Source organism: Elephas maximus, chromosome 16 (assembly GCF_024166365.1).
Source record: "Elephas maximus indicus isolate mEleMax1 chromosome 16, mEleMax1 primary haplotype, whole genome shotgun sequence".
Lineage (NCBI taxonomy): Eukaryota > Metazoa > Chordata > Mammalia > Proboscidea > Elephantidae > Elephas > Elephas maximus.
The window spans coordinates 59,933,172-59,959,231 of record NC_064834.1 but is presented as its reverse complement, the minus strand read 5'-3'; positions in this window follow the sequence as shown (position 1 = coordinate 59,959,231).

Here is a 26,060-nt window from a genome sequence, read left to right as displayed (position 1 = left end):
ATAATCTTTTTGAGTTCTTCAACAGTTTTATCAGTGTGTTCCTTGGCTTTTTCTGCAGTTATCCTAATTTCATTTGTGATATCATTAAGCATTCTGTAAATTAGTTTTTTATATTCTGTATCTGATAATTCCAGGATTGTATCTTCATTTGGGAAAGATTTTGGTTCTTTTGTTTGGGGGTTGGAGAAGCTGTCATGGTCTGCTTCTTTAAGTGGTTTGATATGGATTGTTGTCTCCGAGCCATCACTGGGAAACTAGTTTTTCCAGAAAATCCGCTAAAAAAAAATGCAGTCAGATCCCTATCAGAGTTCTCCCTCTGGCTCAGGCTATTCGGATGTTAATGAAGCCGCCTGGGGAGGGTGGGGGAGGGAACAGAGAGATAGGAGAGTAGCACCTCAGAATATAGCCAGAGTTGCTTGTCTTGCTTGGAATGACTATTATATCTGAGATTCCCGCGGGACGCGTCGCCTATGTGTGCTGGCTTTGTGGAGATTGCCCGGGGGGGGGTCTGGCCCGCTGGAGTCATGGTCAGATCCTCTGCTTCCAGCCCCACTCCCAGCGTCAAGGCTCCCCTACTGGGACGGTGCACTCTCGACTCCAAAATCAGTCGCTGCCTCCCAGGGACTTCTCGTCCCTCCAGCCGCGTGGCCGTGCCGCCGCCGCCGCGAACCAGTTGGGCCTCCTCCCGGGGTTAGTTCAGATGGGTGGAGCAGCTCCCCATGCTTGTGCCGTGACCGAGTGTCCTGGCTGGGACGCTTTTCTCCCCGCTCCAATACCAGTCGCTGCCTCCCGGGACTTCTCCTATCGGCTGCGTCCCATGCTGCCTGCACCACCCGGCTGGTCCCCTTCCCAGGGTTAGTTCAGGGGGGTGGAGCAGCTCTCCGTGTTTATGCCATACCTGCGTCCAGTCCAAATCCCGGCGAGACGGTTCCCCGGCAGGGACGCTGCTCTTCCAGCTCCAAGACCAGTCACTGCCTCCCGGGGACTTCTCCTACCTGCTGCATCCCACGCCGGCCGTGGAACCGGCTGGTCCCCCTCCTGGGGTTAGTTCAGGGGGGTGGAGCAGCTCTCTGTGCTTGTGCCGTACCTGACTGGTACGCTGGCTCCAGGCTCTGGAAACAGTTGCTGCTTCCCCGTATTTGTTCATTTTCCATCTCTAAATCTGTGTTTGTTGTTAAAGGTTCGTAGATTGGTACGTATGTGATCGATTCACTTGTTTTTCCGAATCTTTGTTGCAAGAGGGATCCGAGGTAGCGTCTACCTAGTCCGCCTTCTTGGCCCCGCCTCTCTGTGTGTATTTTTATTGAATAAAATTGTTGAGTTTACAGAAACAGTTTATTTTCCAATGAAGGAGATAATAAAATATTTGTTTTAACGAATCAAAAAAAATCATGTGTGTGGTATTGATACAGTTATTATTTAATGGGTACAAGAAATTGGAAAAAAATGGTTTGTCTCTCTGGTGATATTCTTGGCTCCCTTCAGGAATTATTTTCATATCTTTAACATTTCCCCTCTTCCCACCCCCATAGTAAAAGGTAAGTGAGGACAGCAATAACTGACCATTACAGAATATAATTAGCCAGGCATTATGCTAATTGATTCAAATAACTTGTCACTTTTTTTTTAAACTGAGGAATAATTTGCAAACAGTAAAAGGTACAGAAAGTAGTTGTACAGTGAGTTTTGATAAATATATGGACCCATATGACCTCCACCCTAATCAAGATATAGAACACTTCCATTACCCTAGAAGGTTCCCTTAAGCCCCTTCTTAGTTATTTTTCATATCATAGGCAACTTTCTGATTTCTATCACTTTATATCTGTTGTTAGCTACCACTGAGTTGACCCTGACTCATGGTGACCTTATGTACAACAGAACAAAATGTTGCCTGGTCCGTGTCATCCTCACAATCGCCAGCATGTTTGAGTCCATCACTGTGGCTATTGTGCCAACCCATCTCACTGAGGGTCTTCACCAAATGTGATGTACTCTCTAGCAAAGAATTTTTCCTAAAGGTGTGTCCAAAGCAAGCAAGTTGGACAATAGTCTGATCCGTAAGGTTTTCATTGGTAAATTTTCAGAAGTAAATTGCCAGGCCTTTCTTCCTAGTCATTCTTAGCCTGGAATCTCTGCTAAAGCCTGTCCACCATGGATGACCCTGCTGGTATTTGAAATGCAAGTGGCATAGCTTCCAACATCACAGCAACACACAGCCATGACAATATGACAGTACACAGATGGGTGGTAGCTCACTTCAGATTAGTTTTGCCTTATTTGTATAAATGGAAGGAATCATGTACTGTGTATCATCTTTCACCAAGCATAATGTTTTTCATAATTTATCTTTGTTACAGAACTTGTGTTCTTTTTTAGCTGCTGTATAATATTTCATGATATGAATATGTAATGATTTGTATAACAATAAAAAAATTTTTTTTGATAACAATGTCCTGTTGCTGTACTTTTTTTTTTTTTTTTTTTAATGATTCTTGGCTACTATAAATAAAGCTGCCATAAGCATTCTTCCACAATTCTCTTTGTGGACATATGGTTTCATTCCTCTTGGATAAATATTTAGAAATGAAAGTGAAAAGTCTTAGGGTAAGTGTATGTTGTAAGAAACTGCCACATTTAAAAAGCCTAATTATTTCACATCCTCCATAACATTTGGGATTGTCAGTCTTCTTAATTTTATCCACTTACCCCAAAAAACAAATCAAACTTGTTGCCCTCAAGTCTATTTCAACTCATAGCGACCCTATAGGACAGAAAAAACTGCCCCATAGGGTTTCCAAGGAGCGCCTGGTGAATTCGAACTGCTGACATTTCGTTTAGCAGCCGAGCTCTTAACCATTACACCAACAGGGTCCCATTTAATCACTCTCCTGGGTGTGAAATTGTAAGTCGTGTTGGTTGAAAGTTGCATTCCCCTGATGAATAATGATGTTGGATTATGTCTACCATTTTGCTATATGGTTTTTATGTCTCTTGTCTTTTTTGTGTCCCTTTGTTCCTTCTTTCCTGTCTTCTGTTAGTTTCTAGTGTAACATTTTATTCTGTTGTTAGGGTTTTTACTCTTATATTGAGTTATTTCTTTGTGGTAAATCTTGTTAAAACCTGATATTTTAGGTTATAAGTAGAGAAAAAATTTTGAGCAGGTTTTCTGTCACCTCTGTAGAGTAATAATGACTTGAGGGATTTGTAGTGGGATTAAGAACTTCCTGTTCAAAGGACACAGTTTGGCCACACCCGTTTTCCTCTCATTTTGAGCAAATCTGCCTCTTGTTTTGAAGAATTCAGTGTATCTGTGGGTTTCAAATAAGCCAATTATAGAGGCAAGGTGAGCCTTGGTTTGCCTGGGCAGGCCCCCAAAACTTTGTTAAATACTCAGTTCCTGTAGGGTTCCTTGGAGGTGAAATATCCATAACATTAAGGTGGCCATAAATCCAATTTACCCATGACAGTCCTAGATTACGTATATTGCCTGAAGACTTGATAATTTGCATCCCTCTCACTCTCAAAAGGGTTTTATTTAGATAGCGAGTTATATGGTCAACCTGACAATAACCAAACAGCATTCTTTGCCCTCTCCCCATAATTTCAACAAGTCCAAGGTAAACATGGTGCTTTAACACCTTCTGGGAACAGATTTGGCCAGTGTGAAAGACTGCACCGTAACAGAACATTTCTCTATGCCTACTCCCTGTAGTCAAATTCTTCTGCCAGCTCAGATATTTTCATATACTCTGAAACCTGCTCATATGATATTCGCCTTACTACTCTAGAGCAAAAAATGGATGCAGAGGATTTAAGAAGAAAACAAACAAACAATTTAATTGCTCATTTAAGCTGATTCCTGTCTCTGGAGCAGAAAGTGTGATACTTGTCTACCCATTGCCCTTGAGTCAATTCTGACACGTAGTGACCCTATAGGACAGAGTAGAGCTGCCCCATAGGGTTTCCAAGGCTGTAAATCTTCATGGAAGCAGACTGCTACATTTTTCTCTTGTGGAACAGCTGGTAGGTTCAAACTGCTGACCTTTTCTTTAGCAGATGAGTGCTTTAGCCACTGCACCACCTGGGCCCCTGATACGTATCTAAAAAAAAAAAAATTTCTTTTTTTTCATGGCTAAATGCCATGTAGCCCAAAAAAAAAAAAAAAAGTGGATGAAAATAAAGAACAGATCATTGATCTCTAATTGTAAATTCTGCTCCCCACTTCAGGAGAGAGAGCTCTTGCTTTCTTTAGTTGACCTGGGAGGCTGGGAGGACTCAGGCAGCAATTTCAGCAAGAGAGTGTTTACTCCAAAAGGCTGGTGTCTTACAAAGACAGTAAAGCAGATAAAAGGAATGTCTTGGAATTATGCAATTTATGGGTGAATCCTAGCTGTAGCAATAAGTATCTGGGTGATCTTGGGCCTGCTATTTAATAGTTAGAAAAAAAATTTTTTTTATCTCAATTTATTCATCTGTACAGTGTGTTTTGATACATCATGTCTTACAAGGCTGTTATGAGGATTGAATGAGATAATGTATGTACAATCAACATTGCACCTAGTAAACCAGTTGTCTTTGAATTAATCCTGGCTCAGGGCAGCCCCATGTGTGTTAGAGTAGAATTGTGCTCCACAGAGTATTCAATGCTTGATTTTTTAGAGGTAGATTGCCAGGACTTTCTTTCAAGGCACTTCTGGATGGACTTGAACTTCCAACTTTTCAATTAACTGTTCATACTACTTGGGGACTCCAATACCTAGTGTCTTAGGCTAGGTTCTTTAGAGAAACAAAACTAATGTGGCATATATATATGGGGGTGGGGGGAGCCGTGGTTAAGTGTTTGGATGCTAAACAGAAGGTCAGGAGTTTGAATCCACCAGCTGCTCCTTGGAAATCCTATGGGGCAGTTCTACTCTGTTCTGTAGGGTCGCTATGAGTCGGAATTGACTTGACAGCAGTGGGTTTAGAGAGAAGGTGTCATGGATTGAATAATGTCCCCCCCAAAAATGTGTGTATCAACTTGGTTAGGCCATGATTCCCAGTATTCTGTAGTTGTCCTCCATTTTGTGATTGTAATTTTATGTTAAAGAGGATTAGGGTGGGATTGTAACACCCTTACCAGGTCATATCACTGATTCAATGTAAGGGGAGTTTCCCTGGGGTGTGACCTACATTATCCTTTATCTCTTAAGAGATAAAAGGAAAGGGAAGCAAGTGGAGAGTTAGGAACCTCATACCACCAAGAGTGAAGTGCAGGAGCATGCATCCTTTGGGCCTGGGGTCCCTCGCTTAGAAGCTCCTCGAACAGGGAAAGATTGATGACAAGGACCTTCCTCCAGAGCTGAGAAGAGAAAGTCTTCCCCTGGAGCTGATGCCCTGAATTTGGACTTGTAGCCAACTAGACTGCGAAAGAATGGATTTCTCTTTGCTGAAGCTGTCCACTTGTGGTATTTCTGTTATAGCAGCACTAGATGACTAAGACAGAGGGAGAGGAATTTATGTCAAAAAATGGCTCACATGGTTATTGATGCTGGCAAGTTCGAAATCTGTGGGTCAGGTATCAGGCTGGAGGCTTCTCCTGACGCACATAGCTTCAAGGGTTGACAAACCCAAGACTGGCAGGTCAGACAGCAGGCTGCTGGCTCACAGGCTGCAGAGGCCAACAAATCCCAAGATCGGCAAGTAAGCTGATGGCTCAATTCCAAGAACTAGAGGTCGGTTGGTGAAAAGCTGGATGCAGGATCCAGAGGAAGCAAAAGTCAGAAAGTCTGGATACATTAGATTCAGACCACACCCCTAAGGAAACTCCCTTTCAGTTGATAGTCTATCATAGCAGGTCACATTATGGAGATGATTACATCATTACATAACTGCCAAACTACATCATGACTGCAAAACCATTGAGAATCATGGCCCAGCCAAGTTGACACACAACCTTAACCATCACACATAGTAAGAGCTTAATAAATTATAGATTGATGGATGAATCTTCATATCGGGCTTCTATCACCCTTCCTCTTCTCTTTCATTTCCCTTTTGATTATTATTTTTCCCATGCACAGGCTATCCAGAAAAGTGTTGATTATTTCCATGCCATGTGTAGCTTTGGAAGCATATATAGAAATCTTTGAAAGAGTATAGCTTTACCTATGTACCAGGGTAGCTTCTCTGCTTTCTTGTTTATTTGATATTTACTTTTAAAAACTCAGTAGAGTTGAGACAGCTTATTTTGGCAGTATTCTCAACTTTTTTGTTATGAAGCGTTTTGTTATATCCAAGCATTTTGTTTTCAAATATTTTTGAAGACCAGTAGTACAGTGTTCCTATGTTTCAAGTGCACTCCAGCCTGTCTGTTCTATTGTTTCACATCCTGAAATATGCTTCAAGCTCCATTTTCCACTACCCTTGTTTTTATTTCATGCAACCATACATCTGTAATCACTACTTTGACCAGAGTAACACCAAATACAATTTTTTTGAGCTTTGTTTCAGATTTGGGGGCATCAGGTGCTATGAATTCAGAAATCAATAAGACCTCTGTCTCCTTGAGTGGAAATGGAGGTGTCAGTGAGCCTCACATTAGAACAAGGCCTTCTGTCCAAGCACTACAATAGTTAAAATTGTCTTCTCATGGGGGAGGAAAGTGATTAGGAGAGGGAAGAAGCAAAAAAGATGAACAAAGCCAGAGCAGTGACTCTTGGTGTAAATGAATCAACTATTGATGGCTTGGAAAAACGACAAAGAGAAATTTGGGGAGAACAAGCTCTCTGATCATCTAAAGGCAGCACAAGCAAAAGGGCAGAGGAGAATTGTTTAGTGAAAGTGTGCAAAGAGAGTGAAAAACTTTGTGGTGATACATTGGAATCTTCCTGTAATGATATGACATTCTTTGGAGTAGAATTCAGGCTAAAGCAGGTACAGCTTACCACAGTGGGAAATGAGAGAGTGAGACAACAATGGTATATAGAGCATGGCATAGAATTGCGGTTACAAGTCCACCCTGGAGTCAGAAAGCCTTAAGTACAAATTCCAGTTCTGCTGTCTCCTTGCTGTGTGACCTTTAGACAAGTTACCTCTGAGAGTCTTAGATTCCTCCAGAATATTGGAGATAATAATATTTTCTGTCTCACCGGGTTATGCTATTGAATAATGGAGATAATGCATATAAATCATTTAACACATGGCTTGGAACATGGTAACCGTGATGGTTAAGATTGTGTGTCAACTTGGCTGGGCCATGATTCTCAGTGTTTGTATGTGATCACCCCCATGATGGAATCTGTTATGAGTAGCCAATCAGTTGAAAGAGTGTTTCCTTGGCCGCGTAGCCTACATCCAAATGTAAGTGGACATTCTGGCTTTTGTCCTCCCTGAATCCTATAGATGCCTCTTGTTCATCTAACCTCTGGCTCTTGGGACTTGAGCTAGCAACTTACCTACCGATTTTGGGATTTATCAACCTTCACAGCCTGGGGAGCAAGAGCCCTGCTCTCTGACCTGCCGATCTTGGGTTCACCCCCTCTGCAGCTGCCTGAATCAGGAGAAGCCTCTACCCTGATTCACAGACTTGGGACGTTCCAACCTTTATAATCGCTTGGGCTGTTTCCTTGATATAAATCTCTTTTTATGTATATTTATGTACTTTACTGGTTTTGCTTTTCTAGAGAACCCAGCCTAAGACAGTAATTATGTGATGAAGTTTAGCCACTGAAATGAATATATTTAAGGACCTTTTCTGCCCTAGATACTCTGCCAGAACTTTTCCTACATTATTTTATTTAATTTTCAAAACTGGATAGTAGGTATTATTGCTTCCATTTTGCAGGTGAAGGTACTGAAGCCTGAAATAAATTAAGCAACTTGCTTGTATGACTCCAAAATTTGGTGTATACATCTTCCCACCATATGTCAGTTTGCATCCAACATAAAATATGTCTGTATTATATATTTCAGGTCCCTGGGTGGTACAAACACTTTGTCTTGACTACTAACCTAAAGGTTGGCAGCTCGAACCCACCTAGCCCCATGGAAGAGAAGCCTGGTGATCTGCTTCCATAAAGATTACAGCCAAGAAACCTGTTGTACTCTAACATATAGGGTCACTATGAGTCAGCATTGACTCGACAGCAACAAGTTTGGTTTTGACTTATTATATATTTCATAATTAAAATACAACCTATTTTATGAGTAGCAGCATCTCATCACTTTAAGTGAGAAATTTAAAGAGAAGAGGAAGAACAAGGGTGGTGGGCTGTGAAGGTTGGATATATTTAAATATATACCTAATAACAGTCTCTAGGCACTAAAAATACCATACTAATTGCAGGAAGACTAAGCTGTCCACACTGTTTTATCAGTGAAGTGTCCAATATTTAGTGATAATTCAATTGCCTTTCCTTTTCACATAAACGAGACATAAGAAGGATACAAGGAGATTATTTATTTTAATTTTTCATTTAGACCGATGTCCATCTAAGGCATTGCAAACACTTGATTGTCTCTACCTGTGGACATCTCTAGTGATGAAAACAGTACTTAAAATTATAAGTGTGGCTTCTGAATTTTTTAGGATGTACAAAGTCACAAAAGACTTAACAATGAGAATATGCCAGATAAAACCTCAAAATATAGATATTTTGAAACTTATCAGAGAGACTAGAATGCAAAGAAAAATAAATGAAAGAAATTCCATAATAGGGTGAACTCTTCCTAGAGAAAAGGGACCTATGGCTACATTCATCCTTGGGGGCTTAGCAGGAAACAGCAAGATCCAGACATGAGAATTCCAATATAAGAAAAACCATTCAAGTATTTAATGACTTAAAAAAAACTCAGATTTACTAAAAATGTGCAAAGAGTACATTTTCACTGAAAATGTGTGGAGTTCCCATATGCCCCTCTTTGCCCAGCTTGCCCTATTAGTAATATCTTGCATTATTCTGATGTATTTGTCAAAACTAAGGAACAATTCTATTCCAATTTCACAGCTTATTTTCTTTTTCTGTTCTGAGGTGTCATTCACAATAATATATAAAATTTAGTTTTCATGTCTCCTTAGCCTCCTTTTGATTGTTGACAGTTTCTCAGAAATTATCTTGATCTTGATGACCTTGCCAGTTTTCAAGGGTTCTGGTCACTTATTTTGTAAAATGTCCCTCAAATTGTGTTTGTCTGATTTTTTTCTCATGGTTAGAATGGGGATGTGCGTTCCTGCAAGGAAGACCCTAGAGGTAAAGTATCATTCTTATCACATTGTATCAAGAATGCATGTTATCTATATGACCTATCACTAATTATGCTAACCTTGATCACTTGGCTGAGACACTCTTTTTAAGTTTCTCCACTGTAGAGTTAACCTTGTTGGATGGCATGGAGTTGATTTTCAAAGCATAGCGACCCCATGTAACAGAGTAGAACTTCCCCATAGGATTTTTGGCTATAATTTTTATATGAGCAGATTACTAAGTCTTTTTCCTGAAGAGCTGCCAGGTGGGTTTGAACTGACAACATTTTGGTTAGCAGCTGAGTGCTTAACTGTTGTCCTACCAGGGTTTCTTAAAGTTATTCTACACCTTTCCATATTCTAGTCTTTGAAAGCAAATCATTAAGTGCACCCCATGTTGGTGTCATATGTTGTGGGGGTGGCCAGGGGGCAAGTGTTAAGCTCTACCTACAGAAGGAAGTATCTGCATGAATTGTTTAGAATTTTCTCCTGCAGTGAAGATTTGTCTCTTCTCCCCTGCTTATTCGTTTACTCATTTATTTATATCAGTATGGACTCATAGATATTTATTTTCTATTTTAGGTTATAATCCAGCACTACATTATTTATTCAAATTTGTGCTAAATTGTTCCAGCTTTGGGAGCTGGAAAATTTATTAGGTTGGCTCTAGTGATCTTTGATATCTTCCCATTCTTTTGTTTTTAGACCACTTCCTTACCTTCTGGCATTACAAGGGCTTTACAATTTTGTTTTGAAATATTTTAGATTTAAAATATAATATAGAATTCCCTTATCCTCTTAACTCAGATTCCCTTTTGATAGCATTGTACATAGCCATGGTACATTTATCAAAACTAAACAACTGACATTGGTGAAAATCTTTTAACTAAACTACAGACTTTATATGTCCCCATTTTTTCCATTGATTTTTTTTTTTTTCTGTCCCATGATCCAATCTAGGATACCTCATTGTATTTAACCATTACATTTCTTTATTCTCTTTAAATCTGTGACTGGTTTCTCTGTCTTTTTGTCTTCCATAACCTTGACATGTTGAAGAGCACTTGGCATGTATTTTGTAAAAAGTTTCTCTAATTTACTTCGTTTGATAATTTCTCATGATTAGACTGAGGTTATCGATTTGTGGAAGAATATTATAGAGTTGAAATGCCCTTTTCATCACATCACATCAGGGACTACATGATATCCACATAACCAAAGATTGGTAATGTTAAATTTGATCACTTGGATGAGGTGATGCTTGCCAGCTGTCTTACTGCAAAGTTACCATTTTCCTTTTGCATACTCTATTTATTAAAAGTAGGTGACTGGAGGTGGGGCCAAGATGGGTGACTAGGTAGTTGCTACCTCGGATCCCTCTTGCAACAAAGACTCGGAAAAACAAGTGAATCGATCACATACATGACAATCTACGAACCCTGACCATCAAACACAGATCTAAAGAGTTGACCTGAGTGACAGGTGAGCGAAAAGCTGCACCCTGAACCAGTGACTGCTTCTGGAACCCGCAACCCACTCCACAGCCTTGAGCCCTCGCAGTTTCCTGGTGCTGAGTGGTGGGGCTAATAGCAGCTTGCTGAGGCAGGGCAGGCACGGGACACAGCCCTAACCCCTAGCCCCTTGGGTTAACCTCCATAGAGACTCAGCCAGCGCAAGCAGGCTGCATACTAACGGGGCTAACGAGAGAACAAACGAGCAACCACGGGGAAGCAGCGACTGTTTTCGGAGCCTGGAGCCAGTGTCCCCTTCAGAAACCTTGGCGCCGGGTTTTGGACTGGGCACAGGGGAGCTGAGCACGGCATCCTGAGACAGCGCAAACACAGGACGCAGTCCTAGCCCCCAGAAGTGACCTCAGGAGAAGCCCAGCCAGTGCACGCAGGCAGCGCAGCGATGCGGCTGACAGGAGGAGAAGTCACTGGGAGGCAGTGACTGGTTTTGGAACCAGGAGTGTGGCATCCCAGCCAGGGTACCGTGGCGCTGGGCTTTGGACCGGGAGCGGAGGAACTGACCACGGCTTCTGAGACAGCACATGCACAGGACACGGGCCTGACCCCCGGGGGCAATCTTGACCCAGACAAAGCACACAGGCTACCCGCCCCTCGGGAATCTCAGATAAAACAGTCCTCACCAAGCAAGATAAGTAACTTTGTCTATATCCCTTGGTGCTACTCTCTTCTATCTGTCTGATCCCTCCCCTCCCCTTCCCAGGTGGCTTCATTAACATTGGAATTTCCTGGCCCAGAGAGTGAAGTGCTCTGCAGTTTTTTGTTTGTTTTGTCTTTTCCTAACCCATTCTCCTGGCCTGAGAGAAGCAGCTACAAATAACCCAGGGACCAAGAATCCTTCCCTGACTTCACGAAATTGGACTAACAATACAGAACCAGCTCCAGCCAAGCATATGAGATCCACAGTCTTTGGCTTTCATCCCTACAGGGAACAAGGTGGCCATTATAATGCAAAGGCAAATCTGATACTCATCTGATAGTCATCTGACTGTAATTGTTTTAGTGGATTACTAGAAAGACAAGTTTCCCAGGTCTGATATCTCTACCTATTAAACAGAGCCCTCACTGACCCACAACGGGGAACTGAGGGCTGAAGCTCCACCCAGACCACCTAACCTCCTGCCATAGGGGTCTGAGGATAGTGACATCTACCAATCTGTAGAGGTACATGCATTGGGTGCCTAAGGTAGAGCTGCAGAGACCACCCACCAAAGTGCTTTAGGAATAGAGACACACGTACCTCACTGGCACTTGGGGGAAGCCTGTCAGCATCCTGACCCCCCGGAATGTGACCCCCTGCTGCTACTAGAATCTGGTGCAAACAACTATCACCACTACTCCTCTAAGCGAATAGGTGACAGCCTACCCCACACACTTGGTGACCCCAAATCAGATTCTACTCAAGAATAGTAAATGAACTCTTAGGCTTCTATTTCTGGTAATGGCCCAAACCAGCTGGTAAGAGGACATAAGTGATTCAAAGGCTACAACAATCAAGACAGCACAATCTAGTAGACCATCTGAGTATATTGAAAGAAAACAAAACTAGATAAGACTCAGTGAGCAAATATAAAATAAATCATTACGATATCTTATAGATGGCTCGGAGACAGCAGGCGATATCAAACCACACAAAGAAGCAGACCATGATTGCTTCTACAACTCCCCAAATTAAAGAATCAAAATCTTTCCCAAATGAAGATACAATCCTGGAATTGCTACATGCAGAATATAAAAAACTAATTTACAGAATGCTTCAAGACATCAGGGATGACCTCAAAAATTAAATAAGGCAATCTACAGAAAAGACCAAGGAACACACTGATAAAGCAGTTGAAGAAATCAAAAAGATTATTCAAGAACATAGTGGAAAATTAATAAGCTACAAGAATCCATAGAGAGACAGCATTCAGAAAGCCAAAAGATTAACAGTAAAATTACAGAATTAGACAACGCAATAGGAAGTCAGAGGAGCAGAATCGAGGACTTGGAATGCAGAGTGGGGGAGCTGGAGGATAAAGCAATTGACACCAGTCTAGTTGAAGGAAAATCAGATAAAAGAATTAAAAAAAAAAAAAAGAAGAAACCCTAAGAATCACGTGGGACACTACCAAGAAGAATAACTTGCCTGTGATTGGAGTTCCAGAACAGGGAGGGATAACAGAAAATACAGAGAGAAGAGTTGAAGACCTGTTGGCAGAAAACTTCCCTGACATCATGAAAGATGAAAGGATATCTATCCAAGGTGCTCATCGAACCCCATTTAAGATTGATCCAAAAATAAAATCACCAAGACATATTATCATCAAACTTGCCAAAACCAAAGATAAAGAGAAAATTTTAAAAGCAGCCAGGGATAAAAGAAAGGTCTCCTACAAAGGAGAATCAATAAGAATAAGTTCAAACTACTCAGCAGAAACCATGCAGTCAAGAAGGCAATGGGATGACATACATAGAGCACTGAAGGAGAAAAACTGCCAGCCAGGGACAATTTATCCAGCAAAACTCTCTCTCCAATATGGAGGTGAAATTAAAACATTTACAGATAACACAAGCTTAGAGAAATTGCAAAAACCAAACCAAAGCTACAAGAAATACTAAAGGAAATTCTTTGGTCAGAAAATCAATAACATCAGATAACAACACAACACAAGGCCACAGAACAGAACATCCTGATATCAACTCAAATAAGGAAATCACAAAAACAAACTAAGATTAATTTTAAAAAGGAAAAAATGCTCAAAACAAGGAATCATTGAAGTCATTGTGTAAAAGATCACAATAATCAAAAAGAGGGACTAAATACAGGAGGCATAGAACTACAATATGGAGAGGAATACAAGGCGATATAGGATGATACAAGTTAGGTTTTTACTTAGAAAAATAGGGGTAAATATTAAGGTAACCACAAAGATGTCTAAAAATTCCATAGCTCAAAAAAAAAAAAAAAAAAAACCCATAATGAATCAGCACACAAATTCGACTTCTATGAAAATGAGGAACACACAATTTACAAAGAAAAACATCTCAGCACAAAAAAGTAAGTGGAAAAATGAAATTGTCAACAACACACAGAAAAAGGCATCAAAATGACAGCACTAAACACATACTTATTGAGAATTACACTGAATGTAAATGGACTAAATGCACCAATAGACAGTCTCAGACTGGATAAAGAAACATGATCCGTCTATATGCTGCCTTCAAGAGACACACCCTAGACTTAGAGACACAAATAAACTAAAACTCAAAAGATGGAAAAAAATATATCAAGCAAACAACAAGCAAAAAAGAGCAGGAGTAGCAATATTAATTTCTGACAAAATAGACTTCACAGTAAAATCCACCACAACGGATAAAGAAGGACACTAAATAGTGATTAACGGGACAATTGACCAGGAAGACATAACCATATTAAATATTTATGCACCCAATGACAGGGCTGCAAGATACATAAAACAAACTTTAACAGAACTGAAAAGTGAGATAGACACCTCCACAATTATAGTAGGAGGCTTCAACACACCACTTTCGGAGAAGGATAGGACTTCCAGTAAGAAGGTCAACAGAGACATGGGAGACCCAATTGCTACAATCATCCAACTTGACCTCATAGAACTGTACAGAACACTCTACCAAACAGCTGCAAAGTATACTTTTTTTCTAGCGCACATGGAACATTCTCTAGAATAGACCACATATTAGGTCATAAAACAAACCTTTGCAGAATCCAAAACATCGAAATATTACAAAGCATCTTCTCAGACCACAAGGCCATAAAAGTGGAAATCAATAACAGAAAACTTAGGGAAAAGAAATCAAATACTTGGAAACTGAACAATACCCTCCTGAAAAAAGACTGGGTTATAGAAGACGTTAAGGAGGGAATAAAGAAATTCATAGAATGCAACGAGAATGAAAGCACTTCCTATCAAAACCTCTGGGACACAGCAAAAGCAGTGCTCAGAGGTCAATTTATATCGATAAATGCACACATACAAAAAGAAGAAAGAGCCGAAATCAGAGGACTGTCCCTACAACTTGAACAAATAAAAAGCGAGCAACAAAAGAATCCATCAGGCACCAGAAGAAAACAAATAATAAAAATTAGAGCTGAACTAAATGAAATAGAGAACAGAAAAACAATTGAAAGAATTAACAAAGCCAAAAGCTGGTTCTTTGAAAAAATTAACAAAATTGATAAACCATTGGCCAGACTGACTAAAGAAATACAGGAAAGGAAACAAATAACCCGAATAAGAGACGAGATGGGCCATATCACAACAGACCCAACTGAAATTAAGAGAATCATATCAGATTATTAAGAAAAATTGTACTCTAACAAATTTGAAAACCTAGAAGAAATGGATGAATTCCTAGAAAAACACTACCTACCTAAACTAACACAATCAGAAGTAGAAGAACTAAACAGACCCATAACAAAAAAACAGATTGAAAAGGTAATCAAAAATCTCCCAACAAAAAAAAGCCCTGGCCCAGACGGCTTCACTGCAGAGTTCTACCAAACGTTCAGAGAAGAGTTAACACCACTACTACTAAAGGTATTTCAAATCGTAGAAAATGATGGAATACTACCTAACTCATTCTATGAAGCCACCGTATCCCTGATACCAAAACGAGGTAAAGACACCACAAAAAAAGAATATTACAGACCTATATCCTTCATGAACATAGATGCAAAAATCCTCAACAAAATTCTAGCCAATAGAATTCAACATCAAAAAAACAATCTACCACGACCAAGTGGAATTTATACCAGGTATGCAAGGTGGGTTTAATATTAGAAAAACCATTAATGTAATCCACCATATAAATAAAACAAAAGACAAAAACGACAGGATCTTATCAATCGATGCAGAAAAGGCATTTGGCAAAGTCCAACACCCATTCATGATAAAAACTCTCACCAAAATAGGAATGGAAGGAAAATTCCTCAACATAATAAAGGGCATCTATACAAAGCCAACAGCCTACACCATTCTAAATGGAGAGAGCCTGAAAGCATTTTCCTTGAGAACGGGAACCAGACAAGGATGCCCTTTATCACCGCTCTTATTCAAAATTGTGTTAGAGGTCTTAGCCAGAGCAATTAAGCTAGAGAAAGAAATAAAGGGCATCCGGATTGGCAAGGAAGAAGTAAAATTATCTCTATTTGCAGATGACATGATCTTATACACAGAAAACCCTAAGGAATCCTCCAGAAAACTACTGAAACTAATAGAAGAGATCAGCAGAGTCTCAGGTTACAAGATAAATATACAAAAATCACTTGGATTCCTCTACATCAACAAAAAGAACATCGAAGAGGAAATCACCAAGTCAATACCATTCACAGTAGCCCCCAAGAAGATAAGATACTTAGGAATAAATCTTACCAAAGATGTAACAGACTTATACAAAGAAAACTACAAAGTACTAGTGCAAGAAACTAAAAGGGACATACATAAGTGGAAAAACATACCTTGCTCATGGATAGGAAGACTTAACATAGTAAAAATGTCTATTCTACCAAAAGCCATCTATACATACAATGCACTTCCGATCCAAATTCCAATGACATTTTTTAAAGTGATGGAGAAACAAATCACCAACTTCATATGGAAGGGAAAGAAGCCCCGGATAAGTAAAGGATTACTGAGAAAGAAGAAGAAAGTGGGAGGCCTCACTCTACCTGATTTTAGAACATATTATACAGCCACAGTAGTCAAAACAGCCTGGTATTGGTACAACAACAGGCACATAGACCAATGGAACAGAATTGAGAACCCAGATATAAATCCGTCCATATATGAGCAGCTGATATTTGACAAACGCCCAGTGTCAGTGAACTGGGGAGAAAAAATACCCTTTTTAACAAATGGTGCTGGCATAACTGGATATTCATTTGCAAGAAAATGAAACAGGACCCATACCTCACACCATGCACAAAAACTAACTCCAAGTGGATCAAAGATCTAAACATAAAGACTAAAATGATAAAGTTCATGGAAGAAAAAATAGGGACAATTTTAGGAGCCCTAATACAAGGCATAAACAGAATACAAAACATTAGTAAAACTGACGAAGAGAAACCAGATAACTGGGAAAAAAAGGAGCTCCTAAAAATCAAACACCTACGCTCATCTAAAGACTTCACCAAAACAGTAAAAAGACCACCTACAGACTGGGAAAGAATTTTCAGTTATGACATCTCTGACCAGCACCTGATCTCTAAAATCTATATGATTCTGTTAAAACTCAACCACAAAAAGACAAACAATCGAATCAAAAAGTGGGCAAAGGATATGAACACACACTTCACTAAAGAAGATATTCAGGCAGCTAACAGACACATGAGAAAATGCTCTCGATCATTAACCGTTAGAGAAATGCAAATTAAAACTACGATGAGATTCCATCTCACACCAACAAGGCTGGCATTAATCCAAAAAACACAAAATAATAAATGTTGGAGAGGCTGCGGAGAGATTGGAACTCTTATACACTGCTGGTGGGAATGTAAAATGGTGCAACAGTTTTGGAAATCTATCTGGCGTTTTCTTAAAAAGTTAGAAATAGAACTACCATACAACCCGGAAATCCCACTCCTCGGACTATACCCTAGAGAAATAAGAGCCTTCACACAAACAGATATATGCACACCCATGTTTATTGCAGCTCTGTTTACAATAGCAAAAAGCTGGAAGCAACCAAGGTGTCCATCAACGGATGAATGGGTAAATAAATTGTGGTATATTCACACAATGGAATACTACGCATCGATAAAGAACAGTGATGAATCTGTGAAACATTTCATAACATGGAGGAACCTGGAAGGCATTATGCTAAGTGAAATTATTCAGACGCAAAAGGATAAATACTGTGTAAGACCACTATTATAAGTTCTCGAGAAATAGTATAAACTGAGAAGAACACATACTTTTGTGGTTACGAGGTGGGGGGGGAGGGTGGGAGAGGGCTATTTACTGATTAGATGGTAGATGAGAACTACTTCATGTGAAGGGAAGGACAATACTCAATACAGGGAAGGTCAGCTCAACTGGACTGGACCAAAAGCAAAGAAGTTTCCGGGATAAACTGAATGCTTCAAAGGTCAGCGGAGCATGGGCGGGGGTTTGGGGACTATGACTTAAGGGGACTTCTAAGTCAATTGGCATAATAAACTCTATTATGAAAACATTCTGCATCCCACTTTGAACTGTGGCATTTGGGGTCTTAAATGCTAACAAGCGGTCATCTAAGATGCACCAATTGGTCTCAACCCACCTGGATCAAAGGAGAATGAAGAACACCAAGGTCATATGATGACTATGAGCCCGAGACAGAAAGGGCCATATGAACTAGAGACTTGCATCACCCTGATACCAGAAGAACTAGATGGTGCCCAGCCACAACTGATGACTGCCCTGACAGGGAGCACAACAGAGAACTCCTGAGGGAGCAGGAGAACAGTGGGTTGCAGACTCCAAATTCTCATAAATAGACCAGACTTAATGGTCTGACTGAGACTAGAAGAATCCCAGCGGTCATGGTCCCCAAACCTTCTTTTGGCCCAGGACAGGAACCATTCCCAAAGACTACTCATCAGACATGGACTGGACTGGACAATGGGTTGAAGAGAGATGCTGATGAAGAGTGAGCTACTTGTATCAGGTGGACACTTGAGACTGTATTGGCATCTCCTGTCTGGAGGGGAGATGGGAGGGTAGAGAGGGTTAGAAACAGGCAAAATGATCACAAAAGGAGAGACTGGAAGAAGGGAGCGGGCTGACTCATTAGGGGGAGAGTAAATGGGAGTATGCAGTAGGGTGTATATAAGCTTATATGTGACAGATTGACTTGATTTGTAACTTTCACTTAAAGCACAATAAAAATTATTTAAAAAAAAAAAGGTGACTAAGATCAGCCCACATTCAAAGGGAGAGGAACTAAGCTCTACCTCCTGAAGGGAGGAATATCAAATAATTTGTGTACCCAAGTTAAAATCCCCAACGTGTCTGCCAGTTTTCGTACTGTGGGGGCTTGCATGTTGCTGTGATGCTATGCCACCGAAATTCAGATACCAGCAGGGTTACCCATGGAGGACAGGTTTCAGCTGAGCTTCCAGACTAAGACAGACTAGGAAGAAGGACCCAGCAGTCTACTTCTGAAAAGAATTAGCCAGTGAAAACCTTATGGATAGCAGTGGAACATTGTCTGGTATAGATGAGCCCCCCATGTTGGAAGGCACTCAAAAGATGACTGGGAAAGAGCTGCCACCTCAAAGTAGAGTTGACCTTAATGATGTGAATGGAGTAAAGCTTTTGGTACCTTCATTTGTTGATGTGGCACGACTCAAAATGAGAAGAAACAGCTGTAAATATCCATTAATAATCGGAACCTGGAATGTATGAAGCATGAATCTAGGAAAATTGGAAATCATCAAAAATGAAATGGAACACATAAACATTGATATCCTAGGCATTAGTGAGCTGAAATGGACTGGTATTGGCCATTTTGAATTGGACAATCATATAGTCTACTATGCTGGGAATGAATGACAACTCGAAGAGGAATGATGTTGCATTCATCATCAAAAAGAACATTTCAAGATGTATCCTGAAATACAGTGCTGTCAGTGATAGGATAATATCCATATGCATACAAGGAAGACCAGTTAATACGACTATTATTCAAATTTACGCACCAACCACTAGGGCCAAAGATGAAGAAATAGATTTTTATCAGCTGTTGCAGTCTGAAATTTATCAAACATGCAATCGAGATGCATTGATAGTTACTGGCGATTGGAATGCAAAAGTAGGAAACAAAGAAGAAGGATCAGTAGCTGGAAAATATAGCCTTGGTGATAGAAACAATGCCGGAGATTGAAAGATAGAATTTTGCAAGACCAACGACTTCTTCATTGCAAACACCTTCTTTCACCAACATAAACAGTGATTATACACATGGACCTTGCCAATGGAACACACAGAGATCAAATTGACTACATCTGTGGAAAGAGACGATGGAAAATCTCAATATCATCAGTCAGAACAAGGCCAGAGGCCAACTGCGGAACAGACCAATTGCTCATATACAAGTTCAAGCTGAAACTTAAGAAAATCAGCAAGTCCACGAGACCCAAAATATGACTTTGAGTATATCCCACCTTAATTTAGAGACCATCTGAAGAATAGATTTGACGCATTGCACACTAGTGACCGAAGACCAGACGAGTTGTGGAATGACATCAAGGACATCATACATGAAGAAAGGAAGGAGTCACTGAAAAGACAGGAAAGAAAGAAAAGACCAAGATGGATGTCAGAGGAGACTCTGAAACTTGCTCTTGAGCGCCAAGCAGCTAAAACGAAAGGAAGAATTGATGAAGAAAAGAACTGACAGAAGATTTCAAAGGGCATCTCGAGAAGACAAAGTAAAGTATTATAATGACATGTGCAAAGAGCTGGAGATGGAAAACCAAAAGGGAAGAACATGGTCGGCATTTCTCAAACTGAAAGAACTGAAGAAAAAATTCAAGCCTCGAGTTGCTATAGTGAGGGATTCCATGGGGAAAATATTAAATGATGCAGGCAGCATCAAAAGAAGATGGAAGGAATACACAGAGTCATTATACCAAAAAGAATTAGTCGATATTCAACCATTTCAAGAGGTAGCATATAATCAGGAACTGATGGTATTGAAGGAAGAAGTCCAAGCTGATCTGAAGGCATTGGCAAAAAACAAGGCTCCAGAGATTGATGGAATATCAATTGAGATGTTTCAACAAACAGATGCAGCGCTGGAGGTGTTCACTCATCTGTGCCAAGAAATATGGAAGACAGCTTCCTGGCCAACTGGCTGGAAGACATCCATATTTATGCCTATTCCCAAGAAAGGTGATCCAACCAAATCACCTTTATAGAACAATATCATTAATATCACACACAAGCAAAATTATGCTGAAGACCATTAAAAAATGGCTGCAGCAGCATATCGACAGGGAACTGCCAGAAATTCAGGCCGGTTTCAGAAGAGGACATGGAACCGGGGATATCACTGCTGATGTCAGATGGATCCCGGCTGAAAGCAGAGAATACCAGAAGGATGTTTACCTGTGTTTTATTGACTATGCAAAAGCATTCGACTGTGTGGATCATAACAAACTATGGATAACATTGCGAAGAATGGAAATTCCAGAACACTTAATTGTGCTCATGGGGAATCTTTACATAGATCAAGAGGCAGTTGTTTGGACAGAACAAGGGGATACTGATTGGTTTAAAGTCAGGAAAGGTGTGTGTCAGGGTTGTATTCTTTCACCATACCTATTTCATCTGTATGCTGAGCAAGTAACCCAAGAAGCTGGACTATATGAAGAAGAATGGGGCATCAGGATTGGAGGAAGACTCATTAACAACCTGCGTTATGCAGATGACACAACCTTGTTTGCTGAAAGTGAAGAGGACTTGAAGCACTTTTTAATGAAGATCAAAGACCACAGCCTTCAGTACGGATTGCACCTCAACATAAAGAAAACCAAAATCCTCACAACTGGACCAATGAGCAACATCATGATAAATGGAGAAAAGATTGAAGTTGTCAAGGATCTCATTTTACTTGGATCCACAATCAACAGCTATGGAAGCAGCAGTCAAGAAATCAAATGACGCATTGCATTGGGTAAATCTGCTGCAAAAGACCTCTTTAAAGTGTTGAAGAGCAAAGATGTCACCCTGAAGACTAAGATGTGCCTGGCCCAAGCCATGATATTTTCAATCGCATCATCTGCATGTGAAAGCTGGACAATGAATAAGGAAGACCAAAGAAGAATTCACGCCTTTGAATTGTGGTGTTGGTGAAGAATATTGAATATACCATGGACTGTCAAAAGAATGAACAAATCCATCTTGGAAGAAGTCCAGCTAGAATGCTCCGTAGAGGCAAGGATGGCGAGACTGTGTCTTAGATACTTTGGACATGTTGTCAGGAGGGATCAGTCCCTGGAGAAGGACATCATGCTTGGGAGAGTACAGGGTCAGTGGAAAAGAGCAAGACCCTCAATCAGGTAGACTGACACAGTGGCTACAACAATGATCTCAAGCATAACAATGATTGTGAGGATGGTGCAGGACCGGGCAGTGTTTCGTTCTGTAGTGCATAGGGTCGCTATGGGTCAGAACCGACTCGACAGCACCTAACAACAACAACAACAAAGTTAAAATCATCATTAAAAAAAACCAAACCCAGTGCCATCGAAATCACCACAGTCATTAATAAATAAATACGAGGTAGTCTTCTAATTTTCCTTTCTGCTTCTTGTTGTTAGGTGCCGTTGAGTCACTTCCAACTCATAGTAACCCTATGAACAACAGAATGAAACACTGCCTGGTCCAGCATGATCCTCACAATCTTTGTTATGCTTAAGCCCATAGTTGCAACCACTGTGTCAATCCATCTCATTGAGGGTCTTCCTCTTTTTCAGTGACTCTCTACTTTACCAAACATGATGTCCTTCTCCAGGGACAAACTTTCTGATAATATGCCCAAAATATGTGAGACAAAGTCTCTCCATCCTTGCTTGTAAGGAGCATTCTGGGTGTACCTATTCCATTGCAGATTTGTTCATTCTTTTGGTAGTTCATGGTGTATTTAACATCCTTTGCCAGCAGCACAATTCAAAGGTGTCAATTCTTCTTTGGTCTTCCTTATTCATTGTCCAGCTTTCATATGCATATGAGGCTATCGAAAATGCCATGGCTTGGGTCAGGTGCACCTTAGTCTTCAAGGTGACATCTTTGCTTTTGAACACTTTAAAGGAGTCTTTTGCAGCAGCTTTGCTCAGTGCAATGCATCTTTTGATTTTTTGACTGCTGCTTCCATGGGTGTTGATTGTGGATCCAAGAAAAATGATATCCTTGACGATTTCAATCTTTTCTCCTTTTATCATGATGTTGCTTTTTGTCCTGTTGTGAGGATTTTGGTTTTCTTTATATTGAGGAGTAATCCATACTGAAGGCTGTGGTCTTTGATCTCCATCGGTTTTAAGTGCTTCAAGTTCTCCTCACTTTTGCAAGCAAGGTGTGTCATCTGCATAACACAGGTTGTTAATGAGTCTTCCTCCAAACCTGATGCCCCATTTTTCTTCATGTAGTCCAACTTCTTGGATTATTTGTTCAGCATACAGATTGAATAGTTATGGTGAAATGATGCAACTCTGACCCACCCTTTCCTAACTTTAAACCACATAGTATCCCCTTGTTCCGTTTGAACAACTGCCTCTTGATCTTCGCACAGGTTCTTTGCGAGCACAATGAAGTGTTCTGGAGTTCCCATTCTTGGCAATGTCATCAGTAATTTGTTATGATCCGCACAGTGAAAGGCCTTTGCATAGTCAGTAAAACACAGGTAAACATCTTTCTGGTATTCTCTGCTTTCAGCCAGGATCCATCTGACATCAGCAATGATATCCCTGGTTCCACGTCTTCTGATTCCAGCTTGAATTTCTGGCAGTTGCCTGTCAATATACTGCTGTAGCCGCTTTTGAATGATCATCAGCAGAATTTTACTTCCATGTGATATTAGTGATATTGTTTCTATGATTTCTGCATTCGGTTGGATCACCTTTCTGGAACAGGCATGAATACCAATTTCTTCCTGTTGTTTGGCCAGTTCATTCTCCTACCTTCTCAAAATTGGATCTATTATGGCCGCCTTCTCTCCATAGCTTCCGGTAAGTAGATCTGAATGCCAGCAGTAAATTTGGCATGTGGGAAGTACAATGTCAAAATTTGCTTCTAAAAATGGATTGAAAATCCATCCAGTTGGCTGGAGTCTCTGGCATTTGTCAGACTAGTGGACCATTTTACCTGTATGTACAGAATGCTCTCTCCTTCATAAATAAGGCCTGTTTTTGATCCCCATCTTAAGAGAAATTTATCATAGAAGGAAAGTAATAACATAAAAAGATTCCATGGTGCTTTGGAATCTTACTCTCTGTTTAGTTGTTCCAGACAAGTTTACTATAAACTTGTACTATAATCACATTTTCATTGCTATAATACTATCCTCCCTCCATCACCCTTCCCCATTGCAATTCCTTTCCAGAACTTTCTCTGTGAGGGCATTTATGCCCTCAAAATTGCCTATAGGTGAGTGTGTTTAAGCAGCTTTACCCTATCTGGCAATAACACTGGGAAGGTGTCTTTTTACAAACTGGTTTTTAAAATTTCATCTAAGTGTACATCTGCTAAGTTTCTGCTATAGCTTCTATTAATATAACTATCAAAATAGACAAAAGCTGAATAAAATGGTATAAATGTGATGATCATGATAGAACATGATGGTGAACAATCTTTGAGGGAAAGAACCAAGCCATATTGAGTTAATAGTAAACTTTGGCATACAGTGCAGTTCTGCATGAAAATGCCACTTGATTTCAAAGCCCTGCATTTGGGCTAGAGTGTTCAAAACACAGGTTGCAAATTAAAAACAATTGCATGACTAGCAAGTTAGAGTTAGTAGATTATTGATATGTTTAATGGTTAGTTGCAAATTAATTTTTTCATCATTTCTACTTTTGTATATTTGTTTTAGAGGCCAATCCAAGAAAAGCACCTTATTTGACATTATCTACTTGTTTCACACATGCACCCTGGGTGGATAGAACCCTGGCTACCATTGCATTTGCAGAAAGGCACTGATATTTCTTCCTTTGTGACACTCTTTTCAGAGGCTTCTTTCTCTTTGTCCCTTCTGAGACTATCAATCCTTTCCAGTGTGAAATCGCCTGGGTTTGCAAGCACGGAGACAAGGGTGGTATCTTATTGTGCCATCACCTGTTAATGCCTGTTATGCTTGGCTAAGCTTCCAATTATGTGCCTCTATTCAATATTATGATGAGGGACCTAAAATGACATGGTGTTAGTGATCTCACCTGCTTCCAAGAAGAAGTTCTAATCTTTGAATAAATAGCAAAAGGGATCTTTTGATAACATTTAAGCACTGAAGTCCTTCAATTTTTAAGGGACAGATAGTGAACCTTTGAAAAACTGTCTCCAAACCTCAATTACAGGTGCCGAATCGTTAAGAACTTAACTTTCATGTGTGAAAGTGAGCTTTTTAATCTTCCATGCTTTAGTGAAATTGAAGCCATGAATTGGATTCTGATTCATAAAATGAAAGTTCAAAAACTCTTTCAATAAATGCAATAAAGTGGTATAATGAAAACGTTTAATGCCTTTACATTCTCCTTTTCTTTCTTTTTACTGCTTTTCTTGGCTCGAAATTGCCTGGTCTTTTTCTTAGGCAGTACATATTTGAGAAGCAGTTAGAGTAGAGGTTAAAAGTGTAGACTCTGGAGCCAGGTGACCTGGGTCCAAATTTCATTTCTGTCACTATGTAGCTGTGTAACTTTGTAATCTCCCTTAAGCTGTCTGTAAATAACATCTTTATTTGTAAAGTTGGGCTAATAAGGGTTGTTGTAAGGGTTAAATGAGTTGATATTGGCAAGCCTTAGAATAAGAACAAGCATAAAATGCTTTCTACATCTAGCTATTATTATGTAGCAATTCCTGGGTGGTGCAAATGGTCAACATACCCAGTGGCTAACCAAAAGGTTGGCAGTCCCAGGCTACCCAGAGGTGCCTTGGAAGAAAGGACTGGCAATCTACTTCTGGAAAATGAGCCATTGAAAACCCTGTGGGACACAGTTCTACTCTGATACACATGGTTTAGCCATGAGTTGGCATCAACTTTTTTTTTTTAATGTGTTTGCTAGTATTATTAACCTGCCGTAATGATGCGTAGTGGATGTCTGATGTTTTGTCTGCATAGCATTCCTTCCTTCGTCTACTGCTAACACATTTTACTAATTTCTTTGGGGAACTCTGTCTCGATTAGGTTGTTAGTAAACAGGCACCCTGCCCTCTACTAGCCAAGCCATTTTTCCCTCCCCTTTGAGTCAAATCATTTCACCTCTCAGTTGTCTACACTTACTATTTTCTTGCCCATTGGAAGCTAAGCCAATGAGCATTAAGGTACAGATATTATTTCCCCAATAACTGAAAACAGGAGGGAATGAAGACAGTATGAGTGAAGATCTTTGCTATGTTTTATTATCTTTGACTTAATCTCATTAAAGAGAGAAATCAATCTTTGATATTCGGAAATATATGCAAATATGTGTGCACAAGTCATTTAATATTTGGAATATTACATACTTACTTGACTAACTTTTGTCTAACGCTCCCTGTGGTGACACAAATATGAATGACACAATCTCTGCCATCAAGGAGCTTTCGATC